At 43.3% G+C, this 22,382-nt stretch overlaps 1 long non-coding RNA gene across 2 annotated transcripts; it reads left to right on the top strand.

Annotated features, from left to right (window-relative positions):
* Window positions 1-17,869: 17,869 nt before the first annotated feature.
* Window positions 17,870-21,821, top strand: LOC139548744 (uncharacterized). 2 transcript variants are annotated; one of them, XR_011669772.1, is made up of 4 exons: window positions 17,870-18,034; window positions 18,845-18,893; window positions 21,064-21,176; window positions 21,673-21,821. It is a non-coding gene; the product is annotated as an uncharacterized lncRNA (long non-coding RNA). The 2 variants fall into 2 exon arrangements; XR_011669773.1 differs by lacking the exon at window positions 18,845-18,893 and having other exon boundaries at window positions 17,891-18,034.
* Window positions 21,822-22,382: the final 561 nt, after the last annotated feature.

Genomic DNA, 22,382 nt, shown 5'->3' with positions numbered 1-22,382 from the left:
TCTCTTATTCCACCTCAACATTATTATTTCTAGAAAATGCACCAAGTCATACATGTGAAAAAGAAAGTAAACTTAGTCTATGTATTGTTGTCAAATCGATTTGATTAATTACACCAGTAAACGGTTTGGTCACGCCATCATCATAAACGTTGTCATAACTATTATCACAGGAAGAACAGGTACAATTGGGGGATGAGATTCCCTGTAATCTCAGCTGGGAGATTTGCACATGTATCAGTTAACAGGAGTTAGCGATGGTGTTGTCAGACAGTGGATTCATTGTCCTGGGAGTCGTCCTGCAGGGCATAGAGGGCCCCTTTGTACAGCCCTGATATTAATCTGGGGAGGCAGAGAACTAGAAGAGTCTGCCTGTGTCTCACATACACATACATACAGACATAAACGTGCACGCATACACACAAACACACGTAAGTCTTTAAAGGAAATGGGAAGCTGATATCATGGCAACAGGCCTGTAATATTGTTATTACCATCAAATTGGAGATGTATCTATCTCAAGGAGGTATGGTATATATCTTTATGTCATTAGAGGTGATACTATATATTTTCGTAATCATCTTTGTCACTGCAACTACAAGCCTATGATATCATCACTAGTCATATGATGTCACCGCCATACTCCCGTGCTGTGCTCTCACCAGTTCCTAGTTTATCAGCCCATCCTCGTTTCACCACATAGTTGTCCAGTGTTTCACTGGTCAGGCATAATGGTGCCACACGTCATCACCTTTGCTCTTCTCTAGCATGTTTGGGATTGTTGTATAAAGAACAGTTCAGATATTCTGTGAATACTTTACATCTTACTAGAGCTATTGTATCCATTGGTAAGATGACGTCTTAGAAGACAGAGCATGGGTTTGTCTTTATGGATGCTGTGTGAAAGAGGATTAGTGCCAGGGCCTGTATTCATAAAGTGTCATAGTGCTAATCTAGGATAAATTTGGCCTTTTAGATCATGATGAATATGATTACATGAACAGGGGAGACCTGATCCCACATCAGCACTCCTACACTTGAATAAGGGGCCCAGGGCTGTAGATTGGTTCCATAGAGGTCTATCTGCTCTAGCATGCATTTATAATGAATGTTGTCCAAATTACTTGCACAAGCTTGGCTCCCGTGACAGAGATAATGCAGGGTTAAAAGCATGCATTAGAGAACAACAGTTCGATCCAACACAGGTGAAGTGGCTTGGATATTATTTTGAGAGTTTACTGTTAACCCTATGGTACTTAGATGTGAAATCCTCCACTGGTGTGTGGTCTGCCCTGTTCATGTTTTCATTACATGAAATCCATATGGGAGACATTGAACAAATCTATCAAAATAGAGAGAAGATTGATCTTTCAGTGCCTAGACTACCTGTTCTCCTAGCAGCTATGAGCATCTCATGTTTTTATTCGATTCTAGTATTAGTTCCCTTGCTAATACTGTGTTATTGTGCCCATAGCATAATGCAATGAATGTGTCCTCATCACTCCCACAGTTCCAACATCCCATGTCCTTCTCCAAGTACATTGCCCTACTTTGGGTAACACTTTACTTGACATCCATCGTCATAACACGTTATGATACAGTCATATCCATGCCATAATATGTCATAACAGCTGACATAACTTGTCAAAACCTGTAATAATATGCACTGTCATCACCCATATATTTACACCTGTTGGACATATATTGCGGTATGTCTGGTTATGGCACCTACATATTCAAATGTTTTTTTTCCCTGCCAAGAAGTTTCCTTTCGTTTTAAAGTTAGTTTCTTAAGTCCTTTGTTGTTGTTGCAATGAATTCTTTACAGTAATGGTTTTTTTTCTTCATCACATTTTAAATAAATTGCAGAAAATGCACTTTATGACACTGTCAAAAAGCATTATGACCATCATAATCATATAAACCAGATAAGTTTATCACGTACAGTACATGCCCATGTCATCGTTCAGTCACAAAGAGGGTGTCTTGTACTGCTCCTGAAATCTGCTCCTTCATTCATCCCAGTCATCAGCAACAGAGGATTGGGATATGTGCCTGACATCAATTTGTGCCCAATTACAATTATCATTTAATATGGTCAATTCCAGAAAATGTTATTTAACATAAACATACTGTTGACAAGTAGGCTATGGTGTAATGGAATGTTTTGCCTTGTGTGGTAGGTTTTGTGGGTTTTGACACTCTTATGTTGGTGTCATAACCAGCCATAAAATAACTACCGTGGTAGGTTTTGTGGGTTTTGACACTCTTAAGTTGGTGTCATAACCAGCCATAAAATAACGCTATATATGTCACAATAGGTCTACATGACAGTGTTATGACACAGGGTGTCAAATAAAGTGTTACCGTTGTGGGTTATTTAAGCAATAAGGCCAGAGGGGGTGTGGTATATGGCCAATATACCACGGCTAAGGGCTGTTCTTATGCACGGCCTTTAGCCGTGGTATATTGACAATATACAACAAGCACCCGAGGTGCCTTACTTCTTTTATAAACTGTTAACCAACGTAATTAGAGCAGTAAAAATACATGTTTTGTCATACCCGTAGTACACAGTTTGATATACCACAGCTGTCAGTCAATCAGCATTCAGGACTCGAACCACCCAGTTTATAAATCTTAATATAATCAACAATGTAGCTACCTGCAAGACATCTAAAAGCCATACAACTGAAACTATATCCCCCTTCCTCCACTCTCTTTTTTTTGTCTGAATTCTGGGAATATGAAAGGCCTTGCACAGGAAGAATCAGAGGAGAGAGGCACTGAAGAACTACTTTTGAACCTGCTCCTCACGCCAGACGCGACAACCCTTCGATATCATTTTGGGCAGCTGCTACCATCTAGTGGTAGTACAGTATAATGCCACACATGTTGTTGCAGAAAAGAAACATGGAGAGAATGTCGGATTCTACGGAAATTTTGAGAGGACATACTAAATTTAAAAAAAAAAATATTCCCTCGTTATGTCGGGGTCATGACCTATTTATCTCATGATCACTACATAACAAAAGTTGTTTTGTCGAGATCACGAGATAATCAAAATGACCATGCATCATCCATTCATTTGTTCAGAAGCATTATAACCACGTCATCAAGGAGCCCTGTGGCTGCATTGCAAAACGGGGCATTTAATCCCTGAACGATGCCTGACAGGCAACCCTGTCTCCCAGGCTGAGTGCCACCCCCAAGACCACAGCCAATCACATGCAAGAAACAACGCAGCTAACTTGGCTAGTATTGTTAGCTAGGTAGTCTTGTTGGCTAGCTAGCTTGTAAACTAGCTTGTTATCTATGTTGGTTGTTAGCTTGCATAACTGATGTGTATAATTATAAGGGTCACTCCATTCCTGACAGGATAATCACAATAAATGTCAGCCTCAGAGGCTGATAAATCCGTATGCTGCTTTGTAGGCTGTTTCATAGGTAAGGCTCCTTTCAAGCAGATTAGCTGTCAGCACTTTAAAGGCTGATGCATATAATCCTGAGAGGGTAGGCTCTATTCCTGTTAGGCTGATCAGAGTCAAAAGTAACCTCATAGGCTGATAAATCAGGATGCTGCCTTGTAGTCTGTTTCATATGTAAGGCTCCTTGCAGACTGCCTACAAGGCAGCATCCTAATTTATCAGCCTCTGAGGCTTCTATTGAATCTGATCAGCCTGCCAGGAATATAGCACACCCACTCTTGATCATATACATAATGCACTGACTCCTAATTTGCCTGCAAGGACCTTTACCTATGAAACAGCCTACAAGTCAGCATGCTGATTTATCAGCCTAAGAGGCTGCTATTGTCTTTTCTTTCTTTTCTTTTTTTTTCTCCAGGGGTGGATCAGTTTAATATTGCGGAAAGAATGTTGCTTCCATCAATGTAATTGTCTGCATCATTTCCAATCCCCCATATATTTTTGGGGTAAATATATCCATATACATACACGAATTGTAACGGCAGTCTAGCTCTTCCTCGGACGAGGAGAGGCGAGAAGGATCGGAGGACCAATGTACAGCGTGGTAAGTTTCCATGATTTAATATACACGAAAACAATACACGATACAAAATAACAAACGAACATACCGTAACAGTCCCGTGTGGCACAAACACTGACACAGGAAACAACCACCCACAAATCCCCAACACAAAACAAGCCACCTATATATGATTCTCAATCAGGGACAACGATTGACAGCTGCCTCTGATTGAGAACCATATTAGGCCGAACACAGAAACAGACAAACTAGACACACAACATAGAATGCCCACCCAGCTCACGTCCTGACCAACACTAAAACAAGCAAAACACATAAGAACTATGGTCAGGACGTGACAGTACCCCCCTCCTGAGGTGCGGACTCCGAACGCACCCCTAAAACTCAAGGGGAGGGTCTGGGTGGGCATCTGTCCACGGTGGCGGCTCCGGCGCAGGACAAGGACACCACTCCACCATTGTCTTTGTCCCCCTCCTTAGCATCCTTTGAGTGGCTACCCTCGCCCCCGACCCTGGTCTAGGAACCTTCACAAAGGTCCCCCCTAGATAGAGGAGACAGCTCAGGACAGAGAGGTAACTCAGGACAGAGAGGTAGCTCAAGACAGAGAGGTAGCTCAGGACAGAGAGGTAGCTCAGGACAGAGGGGCAACTCCGGACTGAAGGGCAGCTCCGGACAGAGAGGCAGCTCCGGACTGAGTGGCAGCTCCGGACTGAGTGGCAGCTCCGGACTGAGTGGCAGCTCCGGACTGAGTGGCAGCTCATGACTGGAAGGCAGCTCATGACTGGAGGGCAGCTCATGACTGGAGGGCAGCACATGACTGGAGGGCAGCTCATGACTGGAGGGCAGCTCATGACTGGCGGGCAGCTCATGACTGGCGGGCAGCTCATGACTGGCGGGCAGCTCATGACTGGAAGGCAGCTCATGACTGGAAGGCAGCTCTGGCGGCTCCTGACTGGCTGGCGGCTCTGGCGGCTCCTGACTGGCTGGCAGCTCTGGCGGCTCCTGACTGGCTGGCGGCTCTGGCGGCTCCTGACTGGCTGGCGGCTCTGGCGGCTCCTGACTGGCTGGCGGCTCTGGCGGCTCCTGACTGGCTGGCGGCTCTGGCGGCTCCTGACTGGCTGGCGGTTCTGGCTGCTCCTGACTGGCTGGCGGCTCTGGCGGCTCGGGACAGACGGGCGGCTCTGGCGGCTCGGGACAGACGGGCGGCTCTGACGGCTCGGGACAGACAGGCGGCTCTGACGGCTCGGGACAGACGGGCGGCTCAGATGACGCTGGGCAGGCAGGCAATTCAGACGGCGCTGGGCAGGCAGGCAGCTCAGACTGCGCTGGGCAGGCAGGCAGCTCAGACGGCGCTGGGCAGGCAGGCAGCTCAGACGGCGCTGGGCAGGCAGGCAGCTCAGACGGCGCTGGGCAGGCAGGCAGCTCAGACTGCGCTGGGCAGGCAGGCAGCTCTGACCTGCTGAGGCACACAGTAGGCCTGGTACGTGGTACCGGCACTGGAGGTACTGGGTTGGAGACACGCACCATAGGGAGAGTGCGTGGAGGAGGAACAGAGTTCTGGAGACGCACAGGAAGCCTGGTGCGTGGTGTAGGCACTGGTGGTACTGGGCTGGGGCGGGAAGGTGGCGCCGGATATACCGGACCGTGAAGGCGTACAGGAGTTCTTAAGCACCGAGCCTGCCCAACCTTACCTGGTTTAATGCTCCCCGTAGCCAGGCCAGTGCTGCGAGGTGAAATAGCCCGCACTGGGCTGTGCTGGCGAACCGGGGACACCATACGTAAGGCTGGTGCCATGTACACCGGCCCGAGGAGACGCACTGGAGACCAGATGTGTTGAGCCGGCTTCATGGCACCTGGCTCGATGCCCACTCTAGCCCGGCCGATACGTGGAGCTGGAATGTACCGCACTGGGCTAAGCACACGTACAGGAGACTCTGTGCGCTCTTCCGCACAACACGGTGTCTGCCCGTACTCTCGCTCTCCACGGTAAGCCCGGGAAGTTGGCGCAGGTCTCCTACCTGACTTCGCCACACGCCCCTTTATCCCCCCCCAATACATTTTTGGGTGAGCCTCTCGGGCTTCCAGCCGCTCTGCCTTGCTAGCGCCTCATAATGCCGCCTCTCCGCTTTTGCTGCCTCCAGCTCCGCTTTGGGGGGGCAACACTCCTCTGGCTCTGCCCAGGGTCCTTTACCGTCCAGAATTTCCTCCCGTGTCCATTCCTCCTGGTACCGCTGCTGCTGTCGCTGCTGCCCGTTGCCACGCTGCTTGGTCCGAGTTTGGTGGGTGGTTCTTTAACGGCAGTCTAGCTCTTCCTCCTCCTCGGACGAGGAGAGTCGAGAAGGATCGGAGGACCAATGCACAGCGTGGTAAGTTTCCATGATTTAATATACACGAAAAACAATACACGATACAAAATAACAAACGGACATACCGTAACAGTCCCGTGTGGCACAAACACTGACACAGGAAACAACCACCCACAAATCCCCAACACAAAACAAGCCACCTATATATGATTCTCAATCAGGGACAACGATTGACAGCTGCCTCTGATTGAGAACCATATTAGGCCGAACACAGAAACAGACAAACTAGACACACAACATAGAATGCCCACCCAGCTCACGTCCTGACCAACACTAAAACAAGCAAAACACATAAGAACTATGGTCAGGACGTGACACGAATGCATACATATACACATATACACATATATACATATACATACCTATATAGACATACATACTTCTTTTAGAATATACCTTTATTATTCCCCGCAAACCCTACCCCCAATTGGAGTAAACTAATAAACAATAACACCTAGGCTTCTACCTTCAGGTTATATATCTTATACACATTTTACAGACACAATCTATTTTACAATAGTTATATTTTGTTTGTTTTTAGTCCTTCCTCTATTTCTGATGTACATCCAGTTTGATTTCTATTTGTAACTGTGCTATTTCACAAAAGTTCTGAACCTATATACATTTTACAGACCCCGTATGTTTTACATTGGTTATCTTGTTATTAGTCCCACCTTTCAGCTCCATTCAACCCCTCCCATCTATCTCTTAACACCATCCATTTTGGATTTCTATTTGTCATATATTTTTAAACTGTGCAGTGATGCTTCACACAAGTATTGAACATTTCTAATCTCATAGCTTCTACAGATTGTAAATAAAAAATAAAAATGTTTGCTAAAATAATTATTATATTATTGATTGATTGACTATGGCTTTTCAAATCACCCAGTATTGCTATCTGCAGCGTTAGTTCTATGCAAATGTTGCAATTCTTCAGCCATTCCTTGTCACGTTCTGACCTTTATTTCCTTTGTTTTGTCTTTATTTAGTATGGTCAGGGCGTGAGTTGGGGTGGGCAGTCTACGTGTGTTTTTCTATGTTGGGGTTTTGTGTTCGGCCTGGTATGATTCTCAATCAGAGGCAGCTGTCAATCGTTGTCCCTGATTGAGAATCATACTTAGGTAGCCTGGGTTTCACTTTTGGTTTGTGGGTGTTTGTTTCCTGTGTCTTCTGTCTTCGTGTGTCTGCACCAGACAGAACTGTTTTGGTTTTTCACATTTGTTGTTTTGTATTTTGTAGTGTTCACGTTTATCGTCTTTATTAAACATGATGAACACTAACCACGCTGCGCTTTGGTCCTCTCCTTCATCCACAGAAGAAAGCCGTTACATTCCTGGACCTGTGACCAAAAGCGGGCAATACCAAAATAAATGATCTAATGACTCTGCCTCCTTACAGCAGAATCTGCAGAGCTGGGAAGATTGTATCTGTCACGTCCTGACCATAGAAAGCTTTTTTTTTCTATGGTGGAGTAGGTCAGGGCGTGACTGGGGGGTTGTTCTAGTTTATATTTTCTATGTGGGGTTCTAGGTTTATTTTCTATGTTGGTGATTTGTATGATTCCCAATTAGAGGCAGCTGGTTATTGTTGTCTCTAATTGGGGATCATACTTAAGTAGCATTTCACCTGTGGGTTATGGGATATTGTTTATGTTTAGTTGCCTGTTAGCACTGCATTGTCGTCACGGTTCGTTTATTCTTAATTGTTTTGTCTTTTCTAAAGTTTCACTTCTTTAATAAATTATGTGGAACTCACAGTACGCTGCGCCTTGGTCCGACCACTATACAAACAACTGTGACAGTATCCCCCATATATATAACATTCTATTGGTTGCAAGAATTTTGTATAGTAATTTAAATTGAAAAATTCTACGTTTTGAATCCGGCGTTGTTTTGCGTATCAATTCATAAACCATGTGCCATGGAATGGGTACATCGAAAATCTCTTCCCAACTATTTTGCAACTTATATGGCACAGCTGTCAGTTTTGTGTTCCTTAAATGAAATTGGTATATGTTTTTATTTATCACACTTTTCTTTAACCATTTATGTTCTTTAATACAGGGCCGACATACAAGTTCCTTACTTTTTTCCCCCTTCTACTTGCCTCTTCCATTTCTATGGTAATGCTGCAATTAATTGGTTGTAATTTTGGGTAGAGCAGACATTTCCATATGTCTGTGTTAGCTGTATGTGTGACATAACTCCACCAGTCCTATTTATGATATCATTCACTAAAATTATACTTTTGTTTTTAAATTTCTTTGAAAAATACATTTTTTTTAATCAATTAGTATATTTCAGTTTAGCCACAATATTTGTTGTATTATTTGTTCTGTCTTTTCAGGTGGATTAAACTGAGATTGCTACCAACTTTCTAAGGCTTGTTTAAAAAAGAACGATATTTTGGAGATTATTTCCTTTTTAAACAATCGAAAGTGAGCAGGTGTAATCTGAATAAAGAGAAAAAGGCCCTTCTTGAACATAGGATGAGACATTCTTACCAATTTACTAGAGAACCAGTTTGGATTCAAGTATAACTTTTGTATGACTGACGCCTTTAGTGAGAGGTCTAATGCTTTAATATTTAATCATTTCTGTCCTCCGAATTCATATTCGTTATATAAATAGGCTCTTTTAATTTTGTCTGGCTTGCCGTTCCAAATAAAATTGAATATTTTTTGTTCATATAGTTTAAAAAGCAGGTCACTAGGTGTAGGCAAAACCATAAGCAAATAGGTAAACTGTGATATGACTAAAGAGTTAATCAGGGTGATTTTTCCACAAATAGACAGTTATTTTCCTTTCCATGGTAGCAAGATCTTATCTATTTTTGCTAACTTTCTTTAAAAATGTATTGGAGTGATGTAACGCTTGTCGTGGTTGGAAGAAGAGGAGGACCAAAGCGCAGCGTGGTAAGTGTCCATATTCAATTTAATAACTGAACACTAAGAATACAAAAATAACAATGTGAATGATACAAAACGAAAACGAAACAGTCCCGTATGGTGAAAACACAGACACAGGAAAACAACCACCCACAAAACACAAAGGAAAACAGGCTACCTAAATATGGCTCCCAATCAGAGACAACGACTGACACCTGCCTCTGATTGGGAACCATACTAGGCCAAACACATAGAAATATAACCATAGAACAAAACAGAAAAACAACATAGAATGCCCACCCCAACTCACGCTCTGACCAAACTAAAATAAAGACATAAAAAAGGAACTAAGGTCAGAACGTGACAAGTGAGAAATTCTTTCTTTTGGGATTTGTATACCGAGTATGTCCACATCTCCGTCTGACCATTTAATTGGTCAACTACATGGTAATGTGAAATTAGATTTTTTTTGTTATCCAATACATAACACTGGTTTTAATCCAGAGAGGATAGCAAAAGTATCTAGATCCTCTATGAGGCCGTGGAGAAATTCTAATTGTGGTTTTAAAAGAGAACATGAATCATCAGCGTAAAATGACACCTTCGTTTTTAAGCCACAGATTTCTAATCCCTTAATATTATTGTTTAATCTAATTTTAACAGCTAACATTTCGATGGTAATAATAAATAGATATGCCGATAGTGGGCAACCTTGTTTTACTCCTCTAGATAGTTTTAAACTTTCTGAGATGTAGCCATTATTTACTATTTTACACCTAGGGTTACTATACATAATTTTAACCCATTTTATAAGAGATTCCCCAAAATTAAAATATTCTAGGCATTTATATATAAACTCCAGTCGTACTTTATCAAAAGCATTTTCAAAATCAGCTATGAGAACCAGGCCTGGTGTCCCTGATATTTCATAGTATTCTAATGTTTCCAGTACTTGTCTTATATTATCTCCAATGTATCGTCCATGTAAAACACCTGTCTGATTAGGATGAATAATATCTGACAATTCGTTTTAATTCTATGCACCAGGCATTTTGCTAGGATTTTTGAATCACAACACTGAAGTGTAAGAAAGAGGTCTCCAATTTTTTTAATGGACTGGATCTTTATATATACCATTTGGGTCCTGTTTCAGTAATAATGATATCAGATCTTCTTGTTGCGTGTCTGATAATCTACCATTTATATAGGAGTGGTTAAAACAAGCTAATTATGGTCCTCTGAGTATATAAAAAAAAAGTTTTGTATACTTCCACTGGTATACCATCCAGCCCTGGAGTTTTCCCATCCTTAAAGGCCCCAATTGCATCAAGAAGTTCCTCCTCTGTAATTTAGCCTTCACATGAGTCTTTCTGTACAGATGTTAATTTTACATTATTATTAGGGAAAAAAATCCATACAATTAGTTTCAGTTAGTGGAGATGGAGGAGACTGAAAGAGTCCATATATTAATATGGACTCTTTTGATCTAAATTGCTTTTGTTTTATAGATGAGTACTGAATTGCATGGCCTCTGAAGGCACACTTAAAAGTGTCCCATACAATAAGGGGATCTGCTGTACCTATGTTATGTCTGAAAAAGTCAGTTATAAATTCTCATGTCCTAGTTCTAACCAATTTATCATCTAGTAGGCTTTGATTAAATTTCCAATATCCTCGCCCACGTGGAAATTCTGTAAGAGTAATATATATGCCAATTATGTGACGATCCGACCGCATTCTGTCCCCTATCAACACTTTTTAAACTTTTGGTGCCAGAGAGAATGACATAAGAAAGTAGTCAAGATGATTAGCTTGATTAAGCCTCCGCCATGTATATCTCACTAGGTCAGGGTATTTAAGTATCCATATATCCACTAATTCCAATATATCCATGACATTCATGATTTCCTTAAGTGCCTGAGGGTGGTAGTTTGTAGTGTGATTTCCTTTACGGTCCATAGAGGTATTTAAGACCGTATTAAAATCTCCCACTATAATAATAGAGTCTAGTGTTGCTTGAAGAGTTGATCAATTCTTATATATATTGTCAAAGAAGCTTGGATCATCATTATTTGGACTGTATAGGTTAACAAGCCATATCTGTTTATTGTCCAATAACATATTTTAAATAATCCATCTCCCTTGATGATCTGTTTGGACAATTTGCACATTTGGATCAAAATTACTGTTAATTAAAACCATCACCCCTTTTGAATTTCATTGCCCATGGGAGAAATATATTTCACTCCCCAGTCCTTTTTCCACAAAACCTCATCTAAAATTGTTGAATGGGTTTCCTGTAAACAATAGATATTATATTCCTTTGTAACGGCTCTCCTCCTCCTCCTCTTCATCCGAAGAGGAGGAGCATGGATTGAACCAAGACGCAGCGTTATGATACGACATGATATTTATTTAACCAAGACAAAAAACGAACTAAACTTGATACAAAACAAAATAACAAAAACGAATGTAGACAGACCTGGACTACGAACTTACATGAAACACGAAGAACGCACGAACAGGAAAAATGACTACATAAAACGAACAAACAAACAAAACCGAAAACAGTCCCGTGTGGCGTAACATACACAGACACTGACACAGGAGACAATCACCCACAAACAAACAGTGTGAACAGCCAACCTATATATGGTTCTCAATCAGAGGAAAACGTCAAACACCTGTCTCTGATTGAGAACCATATAAGGCTAATTACAAGTGACCTAAACATAGAAACACAAAACATAGAATGCCCACCCCAACTCACGCCCTGACCAACTAAACACATACAAAAATAACATAAAACAGGTCAGGAACGTGACAGAACCCCCCCCTCAAGGTGCGAACTCCGGACGCACCACCAAAAGTCTAGGGGAGGGTCTGGGTGGGCATCTGTCCACGTGGTGGCTCAGGCTCTGGGCGTGGTTCCCATCCCACCATAATACATCCCCGCTTCTTTATCCCCCTCACAATGCCCACCCTCCAAATAACCCCACCTAAATTAAGGGGCATCACCAGGATAAGGAGCAGCACCGGAATGAGGGGCAACACCAGAATGAGGGGCAACACCAGAATGAGGGGCAACACCAGAATGACTGGCGGATCCTGGCTGGCTGGCTCTGGCGGATCCTGGCTGGCTAGCTCTGGCGGATCCTGGCTGGCTGGCTCTGGCGGATCCTGGCTGGCTGGCTCTGGCGGATCCTGGCTGGCTGGCTCTGGCGGATCCTGGCTGGCTGGCTCTGGCGGATCCTGGCTGGCTGGCTCTGGCGGATCCTGGCTGGCTGGCTCTGGCGGATCCTGGCTGGATGACGGCTCTGGCGGATCCTGGCTGGATGACGGCTCTGGCGGATCCTGGCTGGATGACGGCTCTGGCGGATCCTGGCTGGATGACGGCTCTGGCTGGTCATGGCTGGATGACGGCTCTGGCTGGTCATGGCTGGATGACGGCTCTGGCTGGTCATGGCTGGATGACGGCTCTGGCTGGTCATGGCTGGATGACGGCTCTGGCTGGTCCTGTCTGGCGGAAGGCTCTGGCTGATCCTGTCTGGCGGAAGGCTCTGGCTGATCCTGTCTGGCGGAAGGCTCTGGCTGATCCTGTCTGGCGGAAGGCTCTGGCTGATCCTGTCTGGCGGAAAGCTCTGGCTGATCCTGTCTGGCGGAAAGCTCTGGCTGATCCTATCTGGCGGAAGGCTCTGGCGGCTCCTGTCGGGCGGAAGGCTCTAGCGGCTCCTGTCGGGCGGAAGGCTCTAGCGGCTCCTGTCGGGCGGAAGGCTCTAGCGGCTCCTGTCTGGCGGACGGCTCTGCAGGCTCATGGCAGACGGGCGGCTTTGCAGGCTCATGGCAGACGGGCGGCTTTGAAGGCTCAGTACCGACGGGCGGCTTTGAAGGCTCAATACAGACGGGCAGTTCATGCGGCGCTTGGCAGACGGACAGTTCAGACGGCGTTGGGCAGACGGACAGTTCAGGCGCCGTTGGGCAGACGGGCAGTTCAGGCGCCGCTGGGCAGACGGCAGACTCTGGCCGGCTGAGACGCACTGTAGGCCTAGTGCGTGGTACCGGAACTGGAGGTACCGGGCTAAAGACACGCACCTTCAGGCTAGTGCGGGGAACAACAACAAGGCACACTGGACTCTCAAAACGTACTATAGGCCTGGTGCGTGGTACCGGAACTGGTGGTACCGAGCTGAGGGAACGCACATCAGGGCGAGTACGGGGAGAAGGAACAGTGCGTACAGGGCTCTGGAGACGCACATGAGGCTTAGTGCGTGTTGCCGGAACTGGAGGCACCGAACTGGATACACGCACCATAGGAAGAGTGCGTGGAGGAGGAACAGGGCTCTGGAAACGCACTGGAAGCCTGGTGCGTGGTGTAGGCACTGGTGGTACTGGGCTGGGGCGGGAAGGTGGCGCAGGAAATACCGGACCGTGCAGGCGTACTGGCTCCCTTGAGCATTGAGCCTGCCCAACCTTACCTGGTTGAATGCTCCCCTTCGCCGGACCAGTGCGGGGAGGTGGAATAACCCGCACCGGGCTATGTAGGCGAACCGGGGACACCATGCGTAAGGCTGGTGCCATGTAAGCCGGCCCAAGGAGACGTACTGGTGGCCAGATATGTAGAGCCGGCTTCATGGCACTTGACTCAATGCTCAATCTAGCCCTACCAGTGCGGGGAGGTGGAATAACCCGCACCGGGCTATGCACACGTACAGGAGACACCGTGCGCTCTACTGCGTAACACGGTGTCTGCCCGTACTCCCGCTCTCCACGGTTAGCCTGGGAAGTAGGCGCAGGTCTCCTACCTGCCCTTGGCCCACTACCTCTTAGCCCCCCCCCCCCCAATAAATTTGGGGGTTTGGGGGTTTCTTCTCGGGCTTCCTTGCTAGCCGCGTACCTTCATAGCTTCGGTTCCTTTCTCCGGTAGCCTCTGTTCTCCACCGCTCTTGAGCTCGCGCTGCCTCCATCTCCTCACGAGCGCGGCGATATTCACCAATGTGAGCCCAGTGTCCTTTTCCCTCTAATACTTCCTCCCAAGTCCACGAGTCCTGATTACTTGTCCGCTGTTCAAACTCACGCTGCTTGGTTCTGGTATGGTGGGTGGTTCTGTAACGGGTGTCTAGATCTTCCTCCTCCTCGGACGAGGAGAGGAGAGAAGGATCGGAGGACCAAAATGCAGCGGGTTGTGAATACATAATGATTTATTTACAGACGAAGACGAAACACGAAGAACACTTGAAATTATTACAAAATAACAAAACGAAAACGTAGACAGACCTGGACTACGAACTTACATGAAACACGAAGAACGCACGAACAGGAAAAATGACTACATAAAACGAACAAACAAACAAAACCGAAAACAGTCCCGTGTGGCGTAACATACACAGACACTGACACAGGAGACAATCACCCACAAACAAACAGTGTGAACAGCCAACCTATATATGGTTCTCAATCAGAGGAAAACGTCAAACACCTGTCTCTGATTGAGAACCATATAAGGCTAATTACAAGTGACCTAAACATAGAAACACAAAACATAGAATGCCCACCCCTACTCACGCCCTGACCAACTAAACACATACAAAAATAACATAAAACAGGTCAGGAACGTGACATCCTTCTCTTTTAACCAGGTAAATACTGATCTGAGGCTGCTATTGAATCTGATCGGCCTGTCAGGAATCGAGCTCACCCGCTCTGTAAATTTCGATATTAGTGTCCCTTAAAAATATTCACATATTAGAGATGCAAGCTAACAACCAGCTTGGATAACAAAACTATGTAGTTAACTAGCTAGCTCGCTCGCTTACAAGATTTGCCAAGTTAGTTGCGTTGTTGCTTGCATGCAATTGGCACTGGTCTTCGGGGTGGCACACATCCTGGGAGACAGGGCTGCCTGTCAGGGATCGTTCAGGGTAATTTATAGACTGATAATGAGCTCCAAACACTAATGAAAGCATGACGTTAACATGAAATGTAGAATCCCTTAGTGTAGCAATCAATAAAAACGTATGTGCTGATCCACCGTGGGCTCTGCCGCCTCAGCCATACTGTCAATCTATCATCAATACGTCTAGTCCTATTTATAGAGTCTATTTCGTAATCTCGACAGAAACAAATTTTGTTATGTCATGATCGTGTCAAAATTCTCGTGATCTCAACAAAACAACTTTATTATGTAGTGATCATAAATATGTGATCTCGACATAACAAGGGAATTACTTTTTGATTCATATGTCCTTTCTGGACTTCCGTAGGATTCAGCAGGGGTCTACAATGTTCCTGCAATACTGCCTTGATGTCTGTTGGGGGCAGCAGCTGTCTACTCTTTCATTGTAGAATACTGATAGGTTTCAGTGATAAATGCAAGGTACATTTACAGTCTTGGGACAGAGACAAATATGCTGTAGACTGCTGTGTATACTCAGCCCTGCTGTCTTGAAAGATATTGGTTCCATGTACTTTCTCCATAACCATACATTAAATCTTAACTTTTGCTTTTACATTGTTGTCTGATCTCATCTCTGGTTCTACACTTGACACCTGGATCTGAAAAATCCCAACAACATGCACACCCACTTCGGTCTGACACAGACACACACAGACAGACACAGACAGACACAGACAGACACAGACACAGACAGACACAGACAGACACAGACAGACACAGACAGACACAGACAGACACAGACAGACACAGACAGACACAGACACACAGACACACAGACACAGACACACACACACACACACACACACACACACACACACACACACACACACACACACACACACACAGACACAGACACACACACACACACACACACACACACACACACGTGAGAGAGCGAGAGAGACAAAAAAGCACTCTAAATAAGAGACTAATAAGCTTACCGTCTGATAACACATTCTGTTTTCCATTTAATAAATTACACACTGTTTGAAACAACCTTGCAATCTTATCATGCTTTACCAAAAAATAATTACTTTGGAGTGACAAATGAATGAGCGAGAGAGACTGTGCTACTGAATTAACTGGCAGCTATGATTTGGTCTGAAAATTGACAAAAACAAAACAATAAAACGCATGACATCATCATACATTCCATAAATTAAAAAGCAAATGAAAATGCGCATTGTTTTCATCCAAAACCTAATCAGTGGAATATGAAGAGACATAACTGCTGTTCATTGTCAAGCCTACCTCAGATTATCAAGAGTGTAGCCAAGATTAAATTCAATTCAATATAAAGGTTTCTGATACAAAAACACACTTAGTGCGTTGTCCTCCTACAACAAGAAGTCTGTCATTATAGCACAAATTCTTTCTTCCTTTCTCTCATTCTTACATACTGTACGTTTCCAGATGCAGTTTCCTTATAAGAATATATGCCATTTAGCAGACGCTTTTATCCAAAGCCATTTACAGTCATACATGCATTTTTACGTATGAGTGGCTGCGGGAAGCGAACCTAGAACTCTGGCAGTGTAAGCGCCATGCTCTACAAAACTGAGCCATACAAGACCACTTTTGGCTTGTGCCTCTGAGTCACACACACTCATACAGTAGACACACTCTTACCACACGATCATAGTCACTCACTCACACAGCAGCAGCCATACCAGATGAAAGAAAACATAATACTTTGCCACTCAATTATTGTGATGGATAACTGAAATATAGATCCAAATTACAATAACTGAAATACAGATGCAAATTACAATCTGATAATGACATAAAATTACATCATTGCAGCTGTGGTGTTTGAACAGGTGGCGAAGAACTGCCTAGCATCATAAATCTGTCAAAACATAAGCATCCAAACTGTTCTCCAAATGAGCCCATCTAGATGGATGAAGGACATAACATACATTATTGATTAACAGACAATGCAGTGGAGTTTATCAATTATTTTCTCGGTGAGATGCGATAGTCCTCAGAAATCTGGTATTTGTGCTCAGTATTCAAAGCTAATGTGCAATGTCATTATGTTTGTTTCACAGCTTCAATCTTTCTAGAATGTTGTCTGGGATTGTCAGTTTATTCATGATGTATGACAAGCCATGACACGATTCATATTAGTCTCTTTGTTTAAATTTTTCTCATGTTGATTCATGATCAGTAGGTATTTTTGTTTACTGATTGCATATTCCTACACTGATATATTGCAAATAATGAGGCACAACCAGGGGTGTCCTACAACTCAAAAATCTGAGGGGACAGAAAGAATGTGAGTTGGCGAATTTTGCATTTTTCAAACACCTGAAACAGCTTTTTCTTGCAGTCTAGAGTCATAATCATTATGATTAATTCTATGTAAATAAAAATCTGCCTATTTTTCTACATACTGTATCTATAAGCACATCTCTTGAGCTGTCTGTATCCTCCTGACTGGTGGTTATTTCCTTAAAGAAACTAAATACGCTAGTCTGCATCTCTGCTAAAATCTGGGTAAAAGATTGAATAAGGTTTTGAGGTCCTTTATGAAAGTTTTGGCACTAATTTAGCTAATTTAACCTCGGCCAAATGTTTTGTAGTTGTAAAAAACAATTATGCAAGCAAGCATCAGAGAAAAACACAAGCTCTGATGGATAGGGCTTTTTCTTCCAACCAATCAGCTGAGGTGCTGTCATTCTGGAACGCGCTTTCATGTTTCACAGGGTTCCGGTCTGAAAGCACATTTTCCACTGTGCTAAATATGGATCAAATTTGTAAAAATGACTAGCTAGCTAAATGATATTCACAGAATTTGAAAGCTACAATACGGAATTGGTGAGGAAGATGAAGGGAATAATTTTTTTAAGTGTTTCCACATAGCATAACTGCTACAAAGCTGATGCTAGCTAGCTAGCCTCTTATCTATTGACATTACATGGCTGGTTAGCTAACGTTAGCTAGCTAGCATTAGAGCTTTCTGGCTAGTCTGTGGTTAGTGGTTCTTACGTTGTGTAACAGAGTAATACTTTTGGTCTAGCTGTGTACTTGTCATTTGGTAGAGACTAAAATTTGTTTAGAAAATAACTGTTGGCTCTGTGTATATTTGGAGTGTAGTTGCTTGGCTTTGCTAGTTAGCAAGTTGAGATCTCTGTTAGCTAGCGTGCTAATAAAGTTAAGGACAACAGGCTAGCTCCCCGTAGAATCAAGACAAGATGGGATGGGGAAGAAGATTAGATGTGCAGTTGCTTCATCTGGCTGATGCAGTGCCCAGATGAGATGAGAGCTAACTGCTACACAGATAAAATAGTCATCTGCATCTGCAGACCAGCGAAGAGGACCAAAGCCAGCATTGAGTGAGCTAGCTAGAACAACATCAACTAGCTAGCTATAATATCAGATAAACATTTTCAGGAAAAGCATGGATAGAGCTAGCTACCTGTAGTAATTGTATTATTTTAAACCACCTCATTCATATCATTTGTTTCTGTGTTACATTCCATATTATGTTTTAATATATCTGCACTGTATTGCTATCTGTCTGTTGTACAAATCATCAGCATGAACAATACTGAATTCTGTTTGAATTGTCAAGTGGACTGAATTCTCATTCAAATAATGTTATGCCTCTCTTTCGGATCTGCTAAGCACACCTCTGCCTCTGCTAGCCACACAACCACTGCCTCTGAGTGATTGGGTAAGCTCCTTCCTGGCTGGCCCTGTCCAGGGCTGACATTGGACAGGGCCACAGTGCCACCCAACACCCCTGTCTCAGTCCCCAGTGTGGTGTCTTTGGCTATGCCGGATTAAGTGATATGACATGCTATTCTATAAAATCGTTTCTCTGTAATTAATATGACCTGATTAAGCTAATCAGGTAAATGTAATTAACTAGAAAGTCGGGGCACCACGAAATAATGTTTATAGAGCTGTTATCTTCCGAATAAACTCTTAAAGACCTAGTAATCTTTTAAATCAGTCGCAGTCAATATTTAATCGTCACTTTCTTCAGTCTCATCTGAAAGTTGTAAATTCTTGGTTATCTTCACGAACCCTGGCTAACAAGTTGAATCAGCAATACAAAATTTGGTTTAATTATTTATTTACTAAATACCTAAATAATCACACAGAATTACATCTACACAGAATGGATCATACATTGATTACAAATTATGTCATAAAGGAAAACGTCCCTAGCGGACGGAACAGATATGACGGCTGGTTACACAAAGAAAGGGGGTTGGGTTTTGAATGAAAGTGCGGGAAGACTGAGGAACAAAGAGATTTTGTATCTCTATCAGGCCATAGGCAGCTATGCTATCGTCAATACAGTATCTTATGCATTCTAAATAACCGCCCATTTGAAAAAGGAAAATGCAATAAATATTTACTCTGAGCTGCGCTTCGGTAGATTGGTCGTAGATGTACGGCCGGGTTGTCCAGCATGGATCTCTTGTCCTCTGAAAAATGTCTAGTGGTGAACTGGAGCGTGGTAGAATGGATACTCTGTCCGTCCTCTCCTAGGCCATGTTTACAGCTGCTGTTGCTAACGCAACGGCTAGGAGGTATCACTTCTTTAGTGAATAAGAGTTCAAAGTTCATACCAAGTTGCCATACTTTTAAGCTCGTGCTATATTCTGTCTGGTATAGTCGAAATTCATCCTTTCGGCGTGTCAATCCTCACATTGAACACAATGTTAATTTCGTTAGGTTATTATCTGAGCCCTTTTAACGTAGGACCGTCGTCCTCACGTCCTCGGAACAGAAAGTAGAATTTTCATCAACGGGTTTATATAGTGGTGAAAGAAGCGCGTGTTTCATAGTTTACAACCAAAGTCTGTTCACTTGGGCGGGGCCTCTGAGTGAGCAGAGTTTCTCTATGACAAATCGTTCTCTCATTTAAGAAGCTAAAATTACACATTTAATCTTTTTACAAATAGTTTCATATTTAAACATTTAAGTTGCACAACAATTCCATGTGAATCTGATAACTAGAATGTGTCGACTTTCCGAGATACAGTTTATGTCATCCTGTCATTAGTAGTAATGTCTCAGGCAACAACTATTCTGAGATCATATTCATTAAGTACCAACGCATATTTTCAACTGGTTGGATTACCAAAATATGGTTCCGTTTCCCACCTTTCGATGTTACCAGACTCTCTATGTTACAAAGGCTTTACAAGAGTCAACTCTATAGAGTAGAGAGAGAGAAAAGGGGAAAGGTATTTATGGTGGTCATAAACCTCCCAAAACAGGTCAACGTCATGACACCAGTAATTATTATGCAATAGTTAATGTGCCGGGGGCTAGGGTCAACTTGTCTTATCTGGACACTTATTCACAAAGTATCTTAGAGTAGGAGTGCTGATCGAGGATCAGTTTGACATTTTAGATCATAGTGAAACAAATGATATTGACTGATGGGACCTGACCCTAGGATTTACAGGATGTACCTCAGTGTTTTACCCAAAAGGCTCAGACTTGTCTGTGTCAATCTACACGGGCTGGCACATGTGTCTCACTGATCCATGGCTCTGGCGGACCTGCTCTCACTTGGGGCCAAAGCCAGGCCACTAGTACTTTTCAGCCTGCATTTATATAACAATGGTTAACTGTGAACTTTAACATCTCACAAAGCAACTGTTTTGATTATGCAGAGGTTGTTGATTCTGCTCTTCACATGTCCTCACTGTCAGCCCTAGCTATGGAAACATCATTTCCCTAGTATAACAGAAGGGTGTATACACTAGTGTAACACTGATGTTACAGTGGAAAAGCACCATTGGATGCTCTGTGAATGTGGGCCCTGATGTAATGTGTGATTTTAGACATGCTCCCACTAACAATCTGTTTCTCCCCTCCAGGAGGACCTGAGCCCCTGGTCGTGCTGCCATTCCGACTGCAGCTGTGGACCCCTGGCCTGATTTCACGGGGTGTTCTACCTTGTCTCAGACCCCTGATGGTCAAGTTTAGCCAGGTAGTCACTGTGCTTCTGCCTCTGCTTTGCTTGCTCTTTGGAGTTTCAGGCTGGGTATCTGTAAACTTACTTTGTAACTGTTGATCAGGGCGGTCCTAATTAATGTGAGACAATATCCATGCATTTGAAACAAGAACAGTGAGTATTGTGTGAACGTTTAGCTGATCTGAAGTGGACTATATTTTAATTATTCGCTAGGATGACTAACATCCATCATTATCCATGATGATCCACCATCTCCAGCCACCATCTACATGGAACAACAACATGTTCTATGTATTTAGGATTAATATTCCCCTTTGTCAATAACAGATTCGACACATCATGGCAACATGCTTGACTGACATAATCTTTAAACATGTATTTAGACTTTATGGAGGATATGGGGGTGATGCTGTTGCCCATCAGATTTTGTATTATGCCAATATGTCAAAGTTATCAATTAGGAAGATGGTGCTGTTCACAATGACAAGTTCATGACTGTTGATGTTCACAGGACTCTCCTAATGCTATTTTGAAATAGCACCATGGATGAAGGAGGGGGAGGAAAACAGCTTCTCTCTACCACACCTTCACCAAGTCATCCAATGTTTGCTTCATGAATCATTTTTGCATCTTCTAAAATAAATATACAATATAATTATTTATTTTTTTATGCTGGATGTGATTAATTTAGCAGGTCTATAGTATAATGTATTGTTTTTAAATGTAGTCAAGTCAATTTGATTTTATGTCGTCTTTTCAAATGTTTGCTAAGATGATGTATGTTTGGTATTGTTGTTTTGTACATGCTGAAACAGTCATTAGTTTAAAACACCTAGGTAGAGCAGAGAGGACTTAAGAGTATGTGACTTTGCAACACACAGGTGTTTCATCTCCACACTGGGATGATTTTAATAGTACGACACCAGACAGGCCTCATTCCGCTGAGGTAGGAGGATACCAGAAATAAATAAATAAATAAAAACAAAACAAATGAAAGACCACACAGGGCCACAGCACTTCAGAAGCACACAGACAACAAAAATATCCCTGGCATCAATATTTCAACTGACTCGGCTCGCTATTACAGTACCACAAATTTCAACTTATTTTAAGGTGGTTACAATTCCTATTGAGAGGCGTGGCTGGAGACAGCCAATGAATCTGCCAAAAGCTTCAGCACTATGTTTGTTAAAGTGAAAATCAGGAGATACCCTATTTGTT

Source organism: Salvelinus alpinus, chromosome 22 (genome assembly GCF_045679555.1).
Source record: "Salvelinus alpinus chromosome 22, SLU_Salpinus.1, whole genome shotgun sequence".
NCBI lineage: Eukaryota > Metazoa > Chordata > Actinopteri > Salmoniformes > Salmonidae > Salvelinus > Salvelinus alpinus.
The sequence above is the reverse complement of the archived record's forward strand: the minus strand, read 5'-3'. Positions and strand labels throughout refer to the sequence as shown.